This window comes from Phalacrocorax aristotelis, chromosome 1 (assembly GCF_949628215.1).
Source record: "Phalacrocorax aristotelis chromosome 1, bGulAri2.1, whole genome shotgun sequence".
Lineage (NCBI taxonomy): Eukaryota > Metazoa > Chordata > Aves > Suliformes > Phalacrocoracidae > Phalacrocorax > Phalacrocorax aristotelis.
In genome coordinates, this window is record NC_134276.1 from 95,450,253 (window position 1) to 95,463,399 (window position 13,147).

Consider the following 13,147-nt stretch of genomic DNA (forward strand, 5'->3'; position numbering starts at 1 on the left):
GCAACTGCTGGTCTATCAAAGCACTTCAGAATATACTTTTAAAACAGGAAGGAGGTCAAATATAAAAGTAAGAATAAACATGAAGTCATGTATTTTTTTTCCCCACAGAAGTGCAAAAGTCCTTATATCTCATTATGCTTCTGCTAACTGTACATAAAATAGAATCTAAAATCAGAAAAATACCACCAAAGGTCCCAGAAAGCTGAGGAGGAATCAGTTCTCACTTTGTTCAAAGCCTAAGGTTTCGATTAAATTAATCAGAACTTCTACTCTTTTTCCTGGCTGCAGGAACCCTTCTTCACAAGAGGGAACACTTGCTTGTACCAGTATTTTTTTCACAAGTATTACTTATATCTTTTTGGTTGAATTCTTTGTGAACTGACAGTCAATTTCTTGGTGGAAAATTGCCCATGTTATAAAAATCCACTGACGTGTCACTGTTTGGCTCTGCTAAAAACACCAGAGTGGTTAAAAGGAACACAATATTTGGCCTGTTGTTAAAACAGGGGTGTACTTAACAATAAATAAACATCAATAAACACAGCAGTTTATTTTTAAGGATAAGAGGTGTCAAAAAATATACAACTACAATTGTTTGAGGCACCATTGTGCCTCTGAAAGTCATCATAAACAATGAAGAGCTCGAGGGAGAACGCTGCGGCAGGCAAGGAGAGTTAAATGCATTGTAGTTGCAGCAATTTTAAATGCTTTCCCAGGAGAATGAACTGGAAAAATTTGAAATAGGGGGGAAAGCCCAAAGTAACTGATAAGAGACAAAAAAGGGGAAAGGCAACCACAACAACATGCTCAGAGGCATGAAAACCACCGAGGTAAAAGGGCTGTTCTTTCTGTGATTACACGTATTTCCAACCCAAACATGAACAGGCTTACGCAGATTTTCACTGTGGTTATGGCTTGTTTTCACTGTTGGTGAAGAAAATGCAGGTAAAGCTATTCTTTCAGTTGCATTTGTACAGTGATGAAGCAGCTGCATCCTTTGTTTTGTTTACTGAGTGGTTAACATAGACATACTTCAGATTTCCTTCCCAAGTAACACAACCTAGTGATTAGCAACAAAAGGACTAACTCGAACTTTGTTAAAATAGGAAATAACAGTAGATATCACCACTTGCTTTTGAGCTCTAGCTTTTTACAGAAAAACACCCACCCACAGCTCCTGCAATGAGCAACCGGTATTTTAGTCTTTGTCACTGCGTGGTCCAACAGATAAACATTTTGCACAAGAGTTAAGGCTGTTAGCCCTAGCCTCTTGAGCAAATTCCAACCCATACGACCTCAATTCCTCCTATGTTTTCAGCTCGATACTGTATTTTTCACTTCCTGCTCTGAAATTCTTGAATGATGTTGTTAAAATGAGACTTTGACCTTGGAATACAAACAAACTACACAAAAAATTGAGCACCCTTTCAGGTACTGTCCAAGACCACATTCCCCACGTCTGCCAAACTTGTCCTTCCACAAGGCATGCTTTCCCATTTTTTTCCAGGTTTTAAATCCAGATTTAAAGCCTCCCCGGTTCCTATGCAAAGCACCTAGGCAGACTGGGATTCTACTGACTTCAGGCTCTATGAAACAGTCATGCACATAAACGTAGACGTATCTGAAGAAGAAATGAGGGCGACAGAAAGATCCATTTAGCTTTTTAAAATGCTGGTGCCTCCTAACCAGGTGTCGGTTGTGCGGGAGGCAGCGTTTCAGTGACGGATGCAGTCACCCCTGCGATCGTCTTTGCCGGCCCCGAGGGAAGGCCTGTCCAAAGCCCCTTGCCAGACGGCGAGCTCGAGGCGTGGAGGGGGCCAAGGCCCGGAGGTGGCCGAGGCCCGAGGGACGGCCCAGCCCCAGCTGAGGCCACCGATGCAAGAGCCGCCGCCCCGCACAAGCCCGCCTTTCCCCCCGCTTGCCCGGCTCGATCTCGGCCACGGGCGATGAGCGGGGACGCCGCGACCGGCTCCTGGCGTCCCCAAACCGCCGGCGCCGCCCTCCGCCGGGCTTTGTCCGCCGGCCTCCCGCAGGGCGACCGCGGGCTGGGCCTGGGCGGTGCGCCAGGCCCGAGGGGACGCGCCGCCGGCGGAGCGGCCCCGGCCACCGCCCCCCCACCCCCGACGGGCCCCAGCGCGGCGGCGGCGGTGGCCGCTGAGGAAAGGGAGGGGAGGGACCGGACCCAGACGGCAGCGCTGACGTCATTATCCGGGCCCTCGGTGCGGTTCGCCCGGCGGGTCACAATGGAACCCGCTCGAGCCCAACCGACGTGAAACGGTCGCGCGCGCGCGCGCGCGTGTACACACTCTCCCTTCCCCCCCTCCGCGCCGCCTTTCCTCGCGCGCGCTCCCTCGCCGCACACGTAGGGGTGGCGGCAGGCGGGCCGCGGCCTGGGCCTCGCCGCTGCAGCGTGTGTGACAGCCCGGGGGTACGGGGGCGGGGAGCGCGTCACGCCGTTCGGGTGGCGGAGCCGTCGCTGCTGCTGCTGCCGCTGCGCTAGGTCAGGGCCTGCGGCGCGGGCCGGTCGCGGAAGACTCTGCCGGGGCCGCCATCTTGCGCAGGGCCCCGCCAGACGGAGGTGCGCTGCCGGGAGCGCGAGGAGCCGCCGCCGCCGCGTCTCGCCTCGCTCCCTCCCCCGCCCTCCGTCCCCTCCCCCCACACGCACGGAGCCGTCAGCGCAGAGCGCTCGAGCCGCCCGGGCCGGCCCCTCAGCTGCCGCCTTCCTGCCTTCCGCCTGCCTGCCCCCGCCGCCCAACCAAGCCCCGGGCCTCGGCGAGAGGCGCGCGGTGCCCGTGCGCCCTTTCCCCCTCCCCCGCCAGCGCCCGGTCCCCGGACGGGGCGGAGCGGAGGGCGCAGGCCCCGGCCAAGCCCCAGCCGGAGCCGAAGCCCGGGGCAGGAGCTGGTGACGCAGGAAAAACGCCCCAGCGGTGCCGCCGGCGCCGGAGAGAGCGGAGCGGCCAGGGCCGAGATCTGAAGCGCGGGGCAGCGGCGGCAGCTTCGCCCTCCCTCCTCCTCCTCTTCCTCCTCCCGTCGCAGTACACGGCGCCCGCCCGGAGAGGGGGGGAAACCGGGGAAGCGGAGCCGCCCCCTCAGCCAGCCGGCTGCACGCCCGGGATCGCGGGGCCTGGCATGAGACTCTGCCCCGCTGGCTGCCGGGGATGAGGCAGTCCCCGGCCGTGTTCCTTCGGCAGCACCCGGGAGGGCACCGGGCCGTCGCAGCAGCAGCCGCCGCGGGACAAGGGGAAACTGTGCGGGGGTGAGTGGCGGAAAGCCGTGCCCGGGCGGATCCGGGAGGGCCGGGTCCGGGAGGCGAGGCGGCTGGGCCGGGGGGGAAGCCCTTCGTGTGCTGCCCGCCTTGCCGAGCGGAGCGGCGGGAGGCGCTTTCCGGGGCTGGGGCTCCCCGGGCCGGGGTGCGGGACGGCGGGGTGCGGCGGGGAGGAGGGGGCGAGCCAGGCCCCCGCGGGGCGGAGAGCGGGGGTGTTTGCGGGGGGTGTGTGTGCGGGGTGGGGATAACGGGCGGCGGGTGGCGGCAGCGCCTCCCTCGCAGCCCCCGGCGTGTGGCCCTGCATCGCTGGTGTTTTGGAGGGCAAAGGAAAATGGCTGACGGCTCCTCATCCTCTCCCCGGCTGCCGGGGGGGTGGAAGCGCTCCCCGCCCCGCGCCCTTCGGGGGGCTCAGCCGGCCGGCCCCCGCCGCCGTGTGTCCCCCCCGTACCCCCCCGGCGAGGGGGGCCTGGTGGCTCCCCGCAGCGCTGCACCCAGCTTTGCCTCCCCTGGTTCTTGCTTCCCTTCGCACCGAACGCCATTACTGAGGTGGAGTGATTGGAGTCGTGTAGGCCCGGGCGACGCCTGGAAATAAGGCCCTGCCGAGGCGCTTTTCCTACCGTCTCAATGAAAACCACCAGCACCAGCTCGTTGACGCCCGCTGTAAACATTATTTACACGTAGGCCACTCCTCTGGTCTCGGGCTTATAGCAACCCTATTTCGAAGCACAAAAAACGCTCGTGGCTTTTCACATCATCTTCTTCCCTCTGTTCACCCTGCCGCCTCTTCTCCAAGTTAGGTCTTGGGGCTCGTCTGATGCAATTTATTTCAGGCGACGTAACCCCCTCCCCTTGTCCGAGGTGTGTGGCGGGGGTAGTTGCGTGCAGTTTGGCCACGGTTGTTCTCTGTTATTGTCTTCAAGAAAACGGAGGTTTTCAGGAGTTGGATGGGTTGTTGGGGTGTTTTGTGCATTGGTGATCACTCTGTTAACCTGTGCTGTCCCGCTTTGTGCGGCGTTGTATGTATACAGAGAGAACGGCCTTTGAAAATTATTTATTTTGTTCTTAAGTGAATTTGTTCTTATAGAAGCATCTGAAAACGTCGAGGTGATGCAGTATTTAATTTTCAGGTTGCTTCCTAAGAAGTCCTGTTAAGTATTTTGAAGATGTACAATAACACACAACACAACCCTACAGGAAAAAAAATTCTTTCAGAAAAGCATTGTTCTAATTAAATGTTCAAAAGACTCTCAGGCTCACTGTAGACATACTGTGTCTGTCTCAGCTGTCTTCATGTTGTCTGTATGACTTGATTTATACTCACAGTTTTGCAGTTTTATTCATATCACTGGATGTTTCTATCAGCCCAAAGACCCTCTGAAGTCATGGGCTCAGTGCTAGCACAAGGCCCGCTTTTGCTGACCTAGTTGCAGAACTGGGGCCTGTATTTTTAAAAAGTTGTTGAATTTAGATATTAAGATGCAGTGTCAAGTATACTTCAGTGGCAACGCTTGTTATGACAGGCGGACTAGGTAACCTGTGTTTTTCAGCAGGCTTCTTAAATGCCTGACAAACAGATATTAAAATTGTTATGGTTAGGAAGGGACTATTGATTGGCGTTTGGAGGATTGACCTTCATTGATTATGAAATTGAAATTGTGTGACTGAAGTCTGTAGGCAGCTAACTTTATTCTTGGTATTTTAAGGTTTTACTTTGAGAAGTTGGCAGAACTCCTCACCATAACTGTTCCTGATCAAGTAACTTATTTATTTCAGCAAAACCTAAGTCATACATGAGGGTGTTGGGTGTTTTTTTGTTTGCTTGGGTTTTTTTTTGTTTGTGGCTTGTTGGTTTTTGTTTTAAGATAAGGCTTTTGATTCTTTGAGTTGAAGTAATGGTTATTCTTTGAACCAACAAAGTACAGTGGCTAATATAAAGAATTTTGGGGAAGCTTATAAAATACATGTATTGATTATTCTGTTGCAATACCCTGGACAACAGCGATGCTTGCTTTGAACGAAAACCATAAACATAATCATAAAGCTGCAGTGGGTGAAACTCAAGCATCAGCATGTTTTTTTGAGGGGCAGGGGGGAATCTAGCTAAAATAAATGTAAGATTGTATCATAGTAACTCTTTCTTCTTTCTCCAGTATCTTTTGTACTTTTGTGTAGGTTTTCTTAATAGTATGTCTTTTGGGTAGCCTCTGTCTTAATCTTTCTAGGCTGCTGCTTCATCTCTTGCAGAATTTGCCCTTGTGGTGATACTTCTGCCCATTGAATTGACAGGAAGACTACATCTGGAGGTGGTAATCAATAAGGATAGTGGCAGCAAAACTGTTTACTCTTTCTGTATCCCTGGAACACTGTCATCCTTACATAAACATTTTATTTCCCACATTGTGGTGCATTTGTACTCAGAAATAGGTGAGTACAACTACTCTCTGTTCTAAATGCATACTTTCAGAAGTTTGTACGTTTTATTAATATTCTGGTATTCTTACAAGTGAGACTCAGGATAAACAGCAATAGTGGATTAGTGTCTATTCAACAAAATTAGACTTTTAAGAAAGTAAAAGTACCTGTAATACCTTTGTTCCAAGACATCTTATGTTTAAAATTGAAATTAGTTTAGGACTTTCAAATATGAATACAACTTTGGGTAGCACTGGCTAGGAATTCAGTTACTTACTAGTTTGAACAAATTACTTTTAAATGGCTTTAAAGTTATGTTTCTGTCAGGTGTGTATTGAAAATATATTAAGTTCCATGGTAAATATTTCTGTCCTTCCAACTCTGGTTTAGAAATCAGCTCAGAACTTATTTCAGGTATTGGAATGGCAAGCATTTTTGTGTTAGGCAGTACTTTGAGTGTGTGTGTGCGTATATATATATATTTTTTGTTTTTCCCAGAAATATTGTTTTATATATCCTAAGAGATCTAAAACCTGTAGATATATTTTTTTAAGACATCCTGAGCAGGATAGCCTCATTTGAAGTAAATTAATCAAAGGTGTCCCTTACTGGTTTTCACTTAGAGTATGATTCATATATTTTTTTTAAGAACAAGCCAAACCCTGCAAACCCCCCAAAACTATTACACTTTAATTCTTGTAATAACAATGATTGTTTAATCGGACCAGTAGTCTTGCTTATCCAGCACTTGCAGAGACCAGTGTGAAGTGGTTGTCTGAAGATGTAAGAAACTTTGCTGGGTTTTCTGTTCACTTGGAAAGCTGTACGTTTGAAGGCTTTTGTGTCCTTTAGAAAATTGTTTCCTGGATGTTAGCATTGGTAGGAATATGAACATGTGGACATGGTTTCTTTTGTTCAAGTGACTTAAGTTTTTCTTATAACCTGCATGTGTCTCCTCTTGAAGCTCTGTGTAGCTGTGTCCAGTTCTATTATCCATATCACCCTTGTTTAAAATCAGAGTTCAAAATTTAAAGCTGTACTTGGGGGTGTGTTTTGGGAACACAGCTTGATAATGTCTATCTTTTGTTGTAGCACCTTGCCTTTTGCAACCCTGGCAATGCTGTGTGCTGTTGCTGTAGACTTGTCTTATATCATGCGTGATGTTTGTGGTAAATAAACACATGACTTTTTTTCCTTTACATAACTGAGCTGTGTTAAGCATGCTGTATCCCTGACACAAACCTGATGGAAAAAGAATTAAAAATTAAGCTGTACTGCTATACTTGCCCTTTACCATCAGTGTAGAACATTCACCACAGTCTTTATTTTGTTCCATTTTCCTTAAGGAGTTCCTATTCTGCAGTATCCAGCAATGACGAATGTCAGTTGCTTAGCTGTCTTGCCAAGGAGTTGGTTATGTTTAGGAAGAGCAGTGTGTGGTAAACCTTTGTATTGCAGAATGGTAGTTAAAAGGAACAGTCTTCCTATAGCAGAGGCAAGGGATGGAAAAGTCTTTAATAAGCATATGCTTGCATGCACTGAGGCTTGAATTTTTCTACCTGGGAAGTCCGAGCTACTTTGGATTAATGCGTTAGAAAAATGCAGTGACATTTTTCATATATTAAGTCTAGTTTTTGTTCTTCTATTAATGTAGGAACATCTTAACATTCTCACACCGTTAGAATGAATTACAGTTTCCTAATAAGTTGAGATATCTTTTTTTAAAAACAGTTACGTTGTATTGGCTGTCTCTGTTCTGCTAAAGGCTGTAGTGTGACCTGAGAATATGGTTAACAGAGGTTCCCTCTGCACTTCACAACAGAACCATGTTTTGAGTTAGATCTTGTTTAGTCTTGAATAGATACAGTCGCAGAAAGCGTTGAGCACTTTCTGGTTTGTTAAAATAATTTGAAATATTAAATGTTGATAAGGTTACAGGAGAGCTGTTAACTTTCACCACAAGGGAGGAGAGGAGGAAAGTAAACAAGGTCTTAAAGTAGCCAGTTGTGACTTAGTGTAAAATCTTTTCGTTGCTTTTTTTTTTTCTTATGGGAGCTTAACAGCACAGCCAGTTCCTTTTGCATTTTCTGTTGTGAACTTTCTGTTGTTTGCTTTGTTTTATAAGAAGCCATTAGTTATTCATTTTATTTGAGAATTGAATTCAATCTGCTTGATGTCAGCTGTTGCCAGCTGTTGATGTGTTTTCAAATAAAAATTAAGATGCTGGAAATAAAAACCATTTGGACACATGTATGTTCACAGGCTTGCTTTCTGAAGGAAATGTTACTGATGTATGCTTTTCTTAAAGGATTAGTTAGTATTAACTGTAAGAATAATTACTTGCTTCTGGTTAACAACTTTGTGTTAGTACACCTCCAAAAGAGATCCATGGGATGTAGGTTTAAAATCTAGTCATGTTTTGAATGCTAGTGTTTTCAACTTTTTTTGTGAAGTAATGGATATCTATCAGGAGTGTTACTGTGGGAAACTTTTACTTGTAGCATCCTTGGTCTGCTTACAAAAACAGTATGTAACCCTGTTTTGTGATTTAGTTTTCCTTACACGGGTAACTGCCAACAGAAAAATGTGATTTTCTTGCATATAGATATTTGCATGGACATCTTAGCAAATCATACTGTTTGGTGGTTAACATTTAGCCATGAATTCACTCCTCAGAGGGGAATTCCACATTGCATCATTCCTTAAAGATGTATGTCTGTGAATGGAGAACTCTCACAGAAGAAACCCTTTTTCCCAATTTTTTTTTAAGCTGAGATTCAGTAATATGTTGAAGGCAAAACACAGACATATGACTCCTTAATGTTTGCTCATGTCCTCTTCTCTCTGCTATAAACTGTAAAAGACTTACCTAGTATATTTTTTTCTTTTTAACAGAAGCGTTGTTCAAATGAGTGCTTCAAAATAATGAAAAGTACATGGAGGGAATTTCAGAGCTAACTTTTCATTAAGCTTTCATGTAAAATACCCAGCACTCAAGTAATAGAACATTGTCCCTAGAAGAGCCTTTGTTTAAGACAAGTAACACTTTTTTTTGTAACAGCTGAGTGGCAACATCGAATAACACAAAAATGTACATTATAAATTTCATAGGCTTCAATCTTTAAGTCACTTAATTGCTGCTTAACCTCTTCTCTAGCTTCAGCAGGACTAGGTGTGGGAGGAGGAAAAGGTATTGTTTTGTATTAGGGTGGTCTTAGCTAGAATGCTCTGAAATGGTGAAAGGAGAAAAAGGAGATTAGTTAGAAGTGTGTTCAGTAAAATAAAAACAGTAGTGATGTGTGCCAGGTAGGATCTCTCCGTTACCAGACAGGCTTTTTTGGTTGGAGGGGAGTGTCCTTGTGAGCACAGTGGTGTGGGATGGTGGTGGCAGGCCTGTATTGGCTGTGGGTGGAACTTCAGTTTTCTTGTCCAGAAAAGAAAATTGACAGCGAGGGGAAGAAGAGTCTCTTACTTCTCTAATATTAGACAAGAATTAACATTGTTGTCAAAGTACACTGGCACGTCAGTAAATGAGCCTTGCATCTTTTGGTGCTTAATGTTTCTGCTGTCTTAGCGATGAAGTACTTCAATGTGGTTATGAATAAGTTTCAACAGAACAAGTCCATGAATTGGAAAGTTAATTAAGAAAAGTGGATCTGCTTAGCATAATTTTTAGGTGAATAGGTTGGTGAAAGACCAAAATTTTGATAAACTGTAGTTTAAGCTTTCAGTTTAAATTATGTTTTATATTAGACTTCGTATATTTCTAATTTAGAAATAAAATGTGAATTGTGTGGTGATTTCTGATGTTTCCTTCTAATGCATTTGCCTGAGTTCTTTAACTGTGAGGTTTTCTTTTTTTTTGTTAAATTGTGACGTAAATTCTCTGGAGCTTAAAGGTGAACTCCAGTGACTTGTTCTACAGTTTCAGGCTCCAGTTTTGCACAGCCTTCCATATGGCTTGACCTGTCTTTCAGACAGTGCTTTATTAATCACAGTGGGACCTTAAAATCCCGGGTCTTTTCCTGACTGCTTATAATGTGTAAACACACGCCCACACCTGTGCACGTACACACAGGCAATGGGACTTTTTTTTTAAGATGGTGTACTGACATTTTTCCCTAGGTGAGGTAGTAATGTCAGATTTCTTAAGAGCTTTATAGCCCTCTTGCTGTGTCAGACTTTCTTTGTGGTAGTTCTGGTAACTAGACAGGAAGATAACCTCACATTGCCTGAAAATTCTTACTGTTCATATTCTTGTAGCAGTTTAGCCACATTGCTGTAGTTGACGGTTTGTAATGTGTCTAGTGAAGATGTAACTTGAAACATGAATTCCCCTTACGGCATTTGAGAAGCCATTAATTCCTTTCCCTTTCCTTCCACGTTTTAGGATTGGGAAAACAGATTTTTTTGTTGTTGTTGTAAAATTAAAAGCTTTGGAGTGAAATGAAGAGCTTTGTTTTCATTAGTGGTAATGGGTGACACAAGGTTAGCATAGTGGTAGTGAAACCTTGCTCTAAGCTAACGTGTCTTCAGCCATGGAAGAAAACCCCATGTGATCAGTGTCAGCCTCTGGTTAGCAGGTGTGTGACTGAAGTTTTTCAGTTATCTGCACCATCCTAAGATTTTTGACTAGATGAAGGGAGGGTCTGGTAATGCGCCCTGTCATGAATCTTCCTTTTTCTTTCCATCACTCCCCTGATAACAGAATGAATATTTAGAAGCAGTAGTAACTCTGGATATGGTGCCTGGAGGCAGCTGGATGAGGATGGTGAACGACCAACATCTTAGTTTAGTTTTGTTGTTGGCAAGTAGTAGCCAAAATGAGAGTGTGAGTTGATGATTCAAATGCATTGTATTGATTGATCCTTAGTTGGTACTTCAGAAGATCATCTTTTTCTAAAGTTGAATTTTACTTGATACTTGATGTGCGGTTTGTATGGATGCTTTGTATTTACTTAGGTGCATGTATCATGTAGGAAGACTGAGATGATGTAGAAGTTGTATGCGTTATCTAGACCAGCAGCAGGTAACTGAACAGTTGAGAGCTGAGAATCAAAATCTCTCCCATGAGAGCTGCTTCACCCTTTTTAAGTATGTACTTCTGCTATACTACACCTAAAATACAGTTTGAGGGGTTTCCAATGTCGATGAGCCACTGTGGTTCTTCATTGAATCTGGAAATACAATAAATTATAGCAGTTCACACTTAAAATGGAGACTAGCCCTCTAGTTCTACTTTCAATTATTCTAACAGCAAAATTTTGCTTTAAATGTGAGTTTATCATTGTATGTCATTTAACTTCTATGTGACAGTTGTCCACTAGAATTTGTTATTCTACATCTCTTCAACATAATCAGCTTTTCTAGTGTATTTGATGAATTTAAATTCTTATCTCAGAACTTCCGTGCCAGAAATGGGGCCAGAGGGGGAGGGGAGAGGTCTTAACAACAATGTTGATGTTTAAACAGTTCTGCTGCAATGGTTTTTCCATCTATAGGAATTATGAAGACATTGTTTTTGGGGTACATTTCTGTAGACTGGTACAGTAGGTATAAAAAAATTTTCCTTCTTTCACAAGCTCTGAAAATGTTTGTTTTCTCTTAAGATACTTTATAATGATTTTTAAGATGTTTTCTCTTAAACAAAAAGGTTCTAATTTCTTATTAAATTTTTGGAGTTTGCTCTTACTTGTCTGCTTGGTCTGGTGCTATTAAAGTAACACTGTGGTGAGATTTTTTTGATATGATAAAATTAGTGAATTAGTGTCTATGCATTTACCTTTTTCCTTTTTCTTCCTGAATATCTTCTGTTTAATTAATTCTTCATTTTTCCTTGAAAATATTCCTTACGAATTCAGAATGCCCAATTGTTTTAGTGCATATATTCCTTTGGACTTCCCCCCCCCCCCCCCCCGCTTCTGGTTAACTAGTGTTTTGTTTCACCAAAATTGGTGAGATTAGGTATATGCTTTGGAGAGACTTTCTTGCTGGGAAGGTGGTGTCTTCTTTAGAGATGACAGCTTGTCCCAGGCTACATATAATCAGTTGGGCTTTTTTCTTTGCTTTGCTGAGTTTTAAAATATGAGGTTGATGTTTGAGGTACCTTATTTTTGCTGAGATGCTTGATAAACGCAAGTGAAAAGTTTGATTTCTCCCCCCCAGGCACCCCAAGTTAAAACATAAATTGAATTTGGATAGGAGCTATTCTCAGCTATATTATATATTATTTCATCAGGACTTGGGGTTTGTAGTGTTTCAGAGCAGATTCCTCAACAGAACTAAAAGCTTGATTTTTTGGAAATGCTTCCCTTATTCATTTTTCAGTTGAATTATTAGATGGCTCAGTGAAGTTACTTAAAAATTGTGTGCAGTGAAAAATAAGTGATGCAAAGAGCCTTGGAAAAAATGCACAAGTCATGATCTATTTAAGCGTTTTACCATTTAAGGGGGATATCTTCACTTGATCCATGGGTGATTTAAGACAATTTCTCTAAGTTTACGTAAAAGTGGAAAATGGAGAAATATGAGGAAACTTGTTGTTAAACCAGTGGCGTTTTCCCCTCACTTAATTATGAACTCTTTTCTCATTGGATCCTTGACTCATTCAGTCTTGGAAGATGGATTGAATTAGTTTGTCATTCAGTATGTTATCTTCGGAATTCATTCTGTAAATGCATGTGTTACATCAGTCTAAATCCAGTACTGAGTGGAATTATTACTCTGGAAAGCACCTATTGAGTTTATTAACACTCAGTCTCTACATTTCCCAAACATTAACGTATTATTTCTCACATCACGCTGTAAATTAAAAGGCTTGTGTTGTCTTTTGTTTTATTGCTGAAGAATTGAGGCACAAAGGCTCTAAACTTCAATTTTTCAATGGATTTCTATTAGATGTTCAGGTGTTACAGACACAGCTTATGTTGGCATAAGTTGCTGTTGTGCTCCCTCGCTCTTTCTCAGTTTTGCCTTTATCTCGGTACCCAGAAGAATGAGAGGAGGATGAAGAGGTTAATCTGAAAATCTGTGACTTCTCCAGCAACATATGTGAGTAAGATGCAGAGAGAATGAACTTCTCAGGGGTTCTATGTAGCTGCCTTAAAACCCAGAGATTTCCCTTTGACTTCTGCGGCTCTGTTTCTTTTCTTCTGCAGCAAATAAAGTATGGACAGTTTTGCTTTGTGGTACCTCAGTTGATGACTGTTTACCCAGGGGACTTAGTTTGATGGGAACAAACTTTAGTTTGATGGAAATGAAATTACAGTGGAAAATAGATTACTCTGAAAATCCCAAATTCTATAGGAGAAAAATGACAAATTGAGCCTCTGACAAATATAGAGAGCATGTTCTGTCTGTCTCTTCTCTCACACAGGCAGGAAATTTTGTTATGTGAAAATTCTTTTGCTAAATAGTAGTAGGATGTTGACTGTCACAGTGGGTACAGCTGCTGTGTTCAGTTACTCATAC

At 43.9% G+C, this 13,147-nt stretch overlaps 1 protein-coding gene and 1 long non-coding RNA gene across 3 annotated transcripts in view; one reads left to right on the forward strand and one right to left on the reverse strand.

Annotated features, from left to right (window-relative positions):
* LOC142059440 (uncharacterized) overlaps positions 1 to 3,964 on the reverse strand; it is a 37,803-nt gene extending 33,839 nt beyond the window's left edge. Inside the window, exon 1 of the long non-coding RNA XR_012661342.1 lies at positions 3,883 to 3,964. This is a non-coding gene — a long non-coding RNA (uncharacterized LOC142059440). The remainder of the gene's footprint in view (positions 1 to 3,882) is intronic.
* Positions 2,750 to 13,147, forward strand: part of USP9X (ubiquitin specific peptidase 9 X-linked) — a 103,717-nt gene continuing 93,319 nt past the window's right edge. For both annotated transcript variants that reach the window (XM_075098254.1, XM_075098261.1), the window contains exon 1: positions 2,750 to 3,256. The gene's annotated coding sequence lies outside the window, so the exon portion shown is untranslated. The remainder of the gene's footprint in view (positions 3,257 to 13,147) is intronic.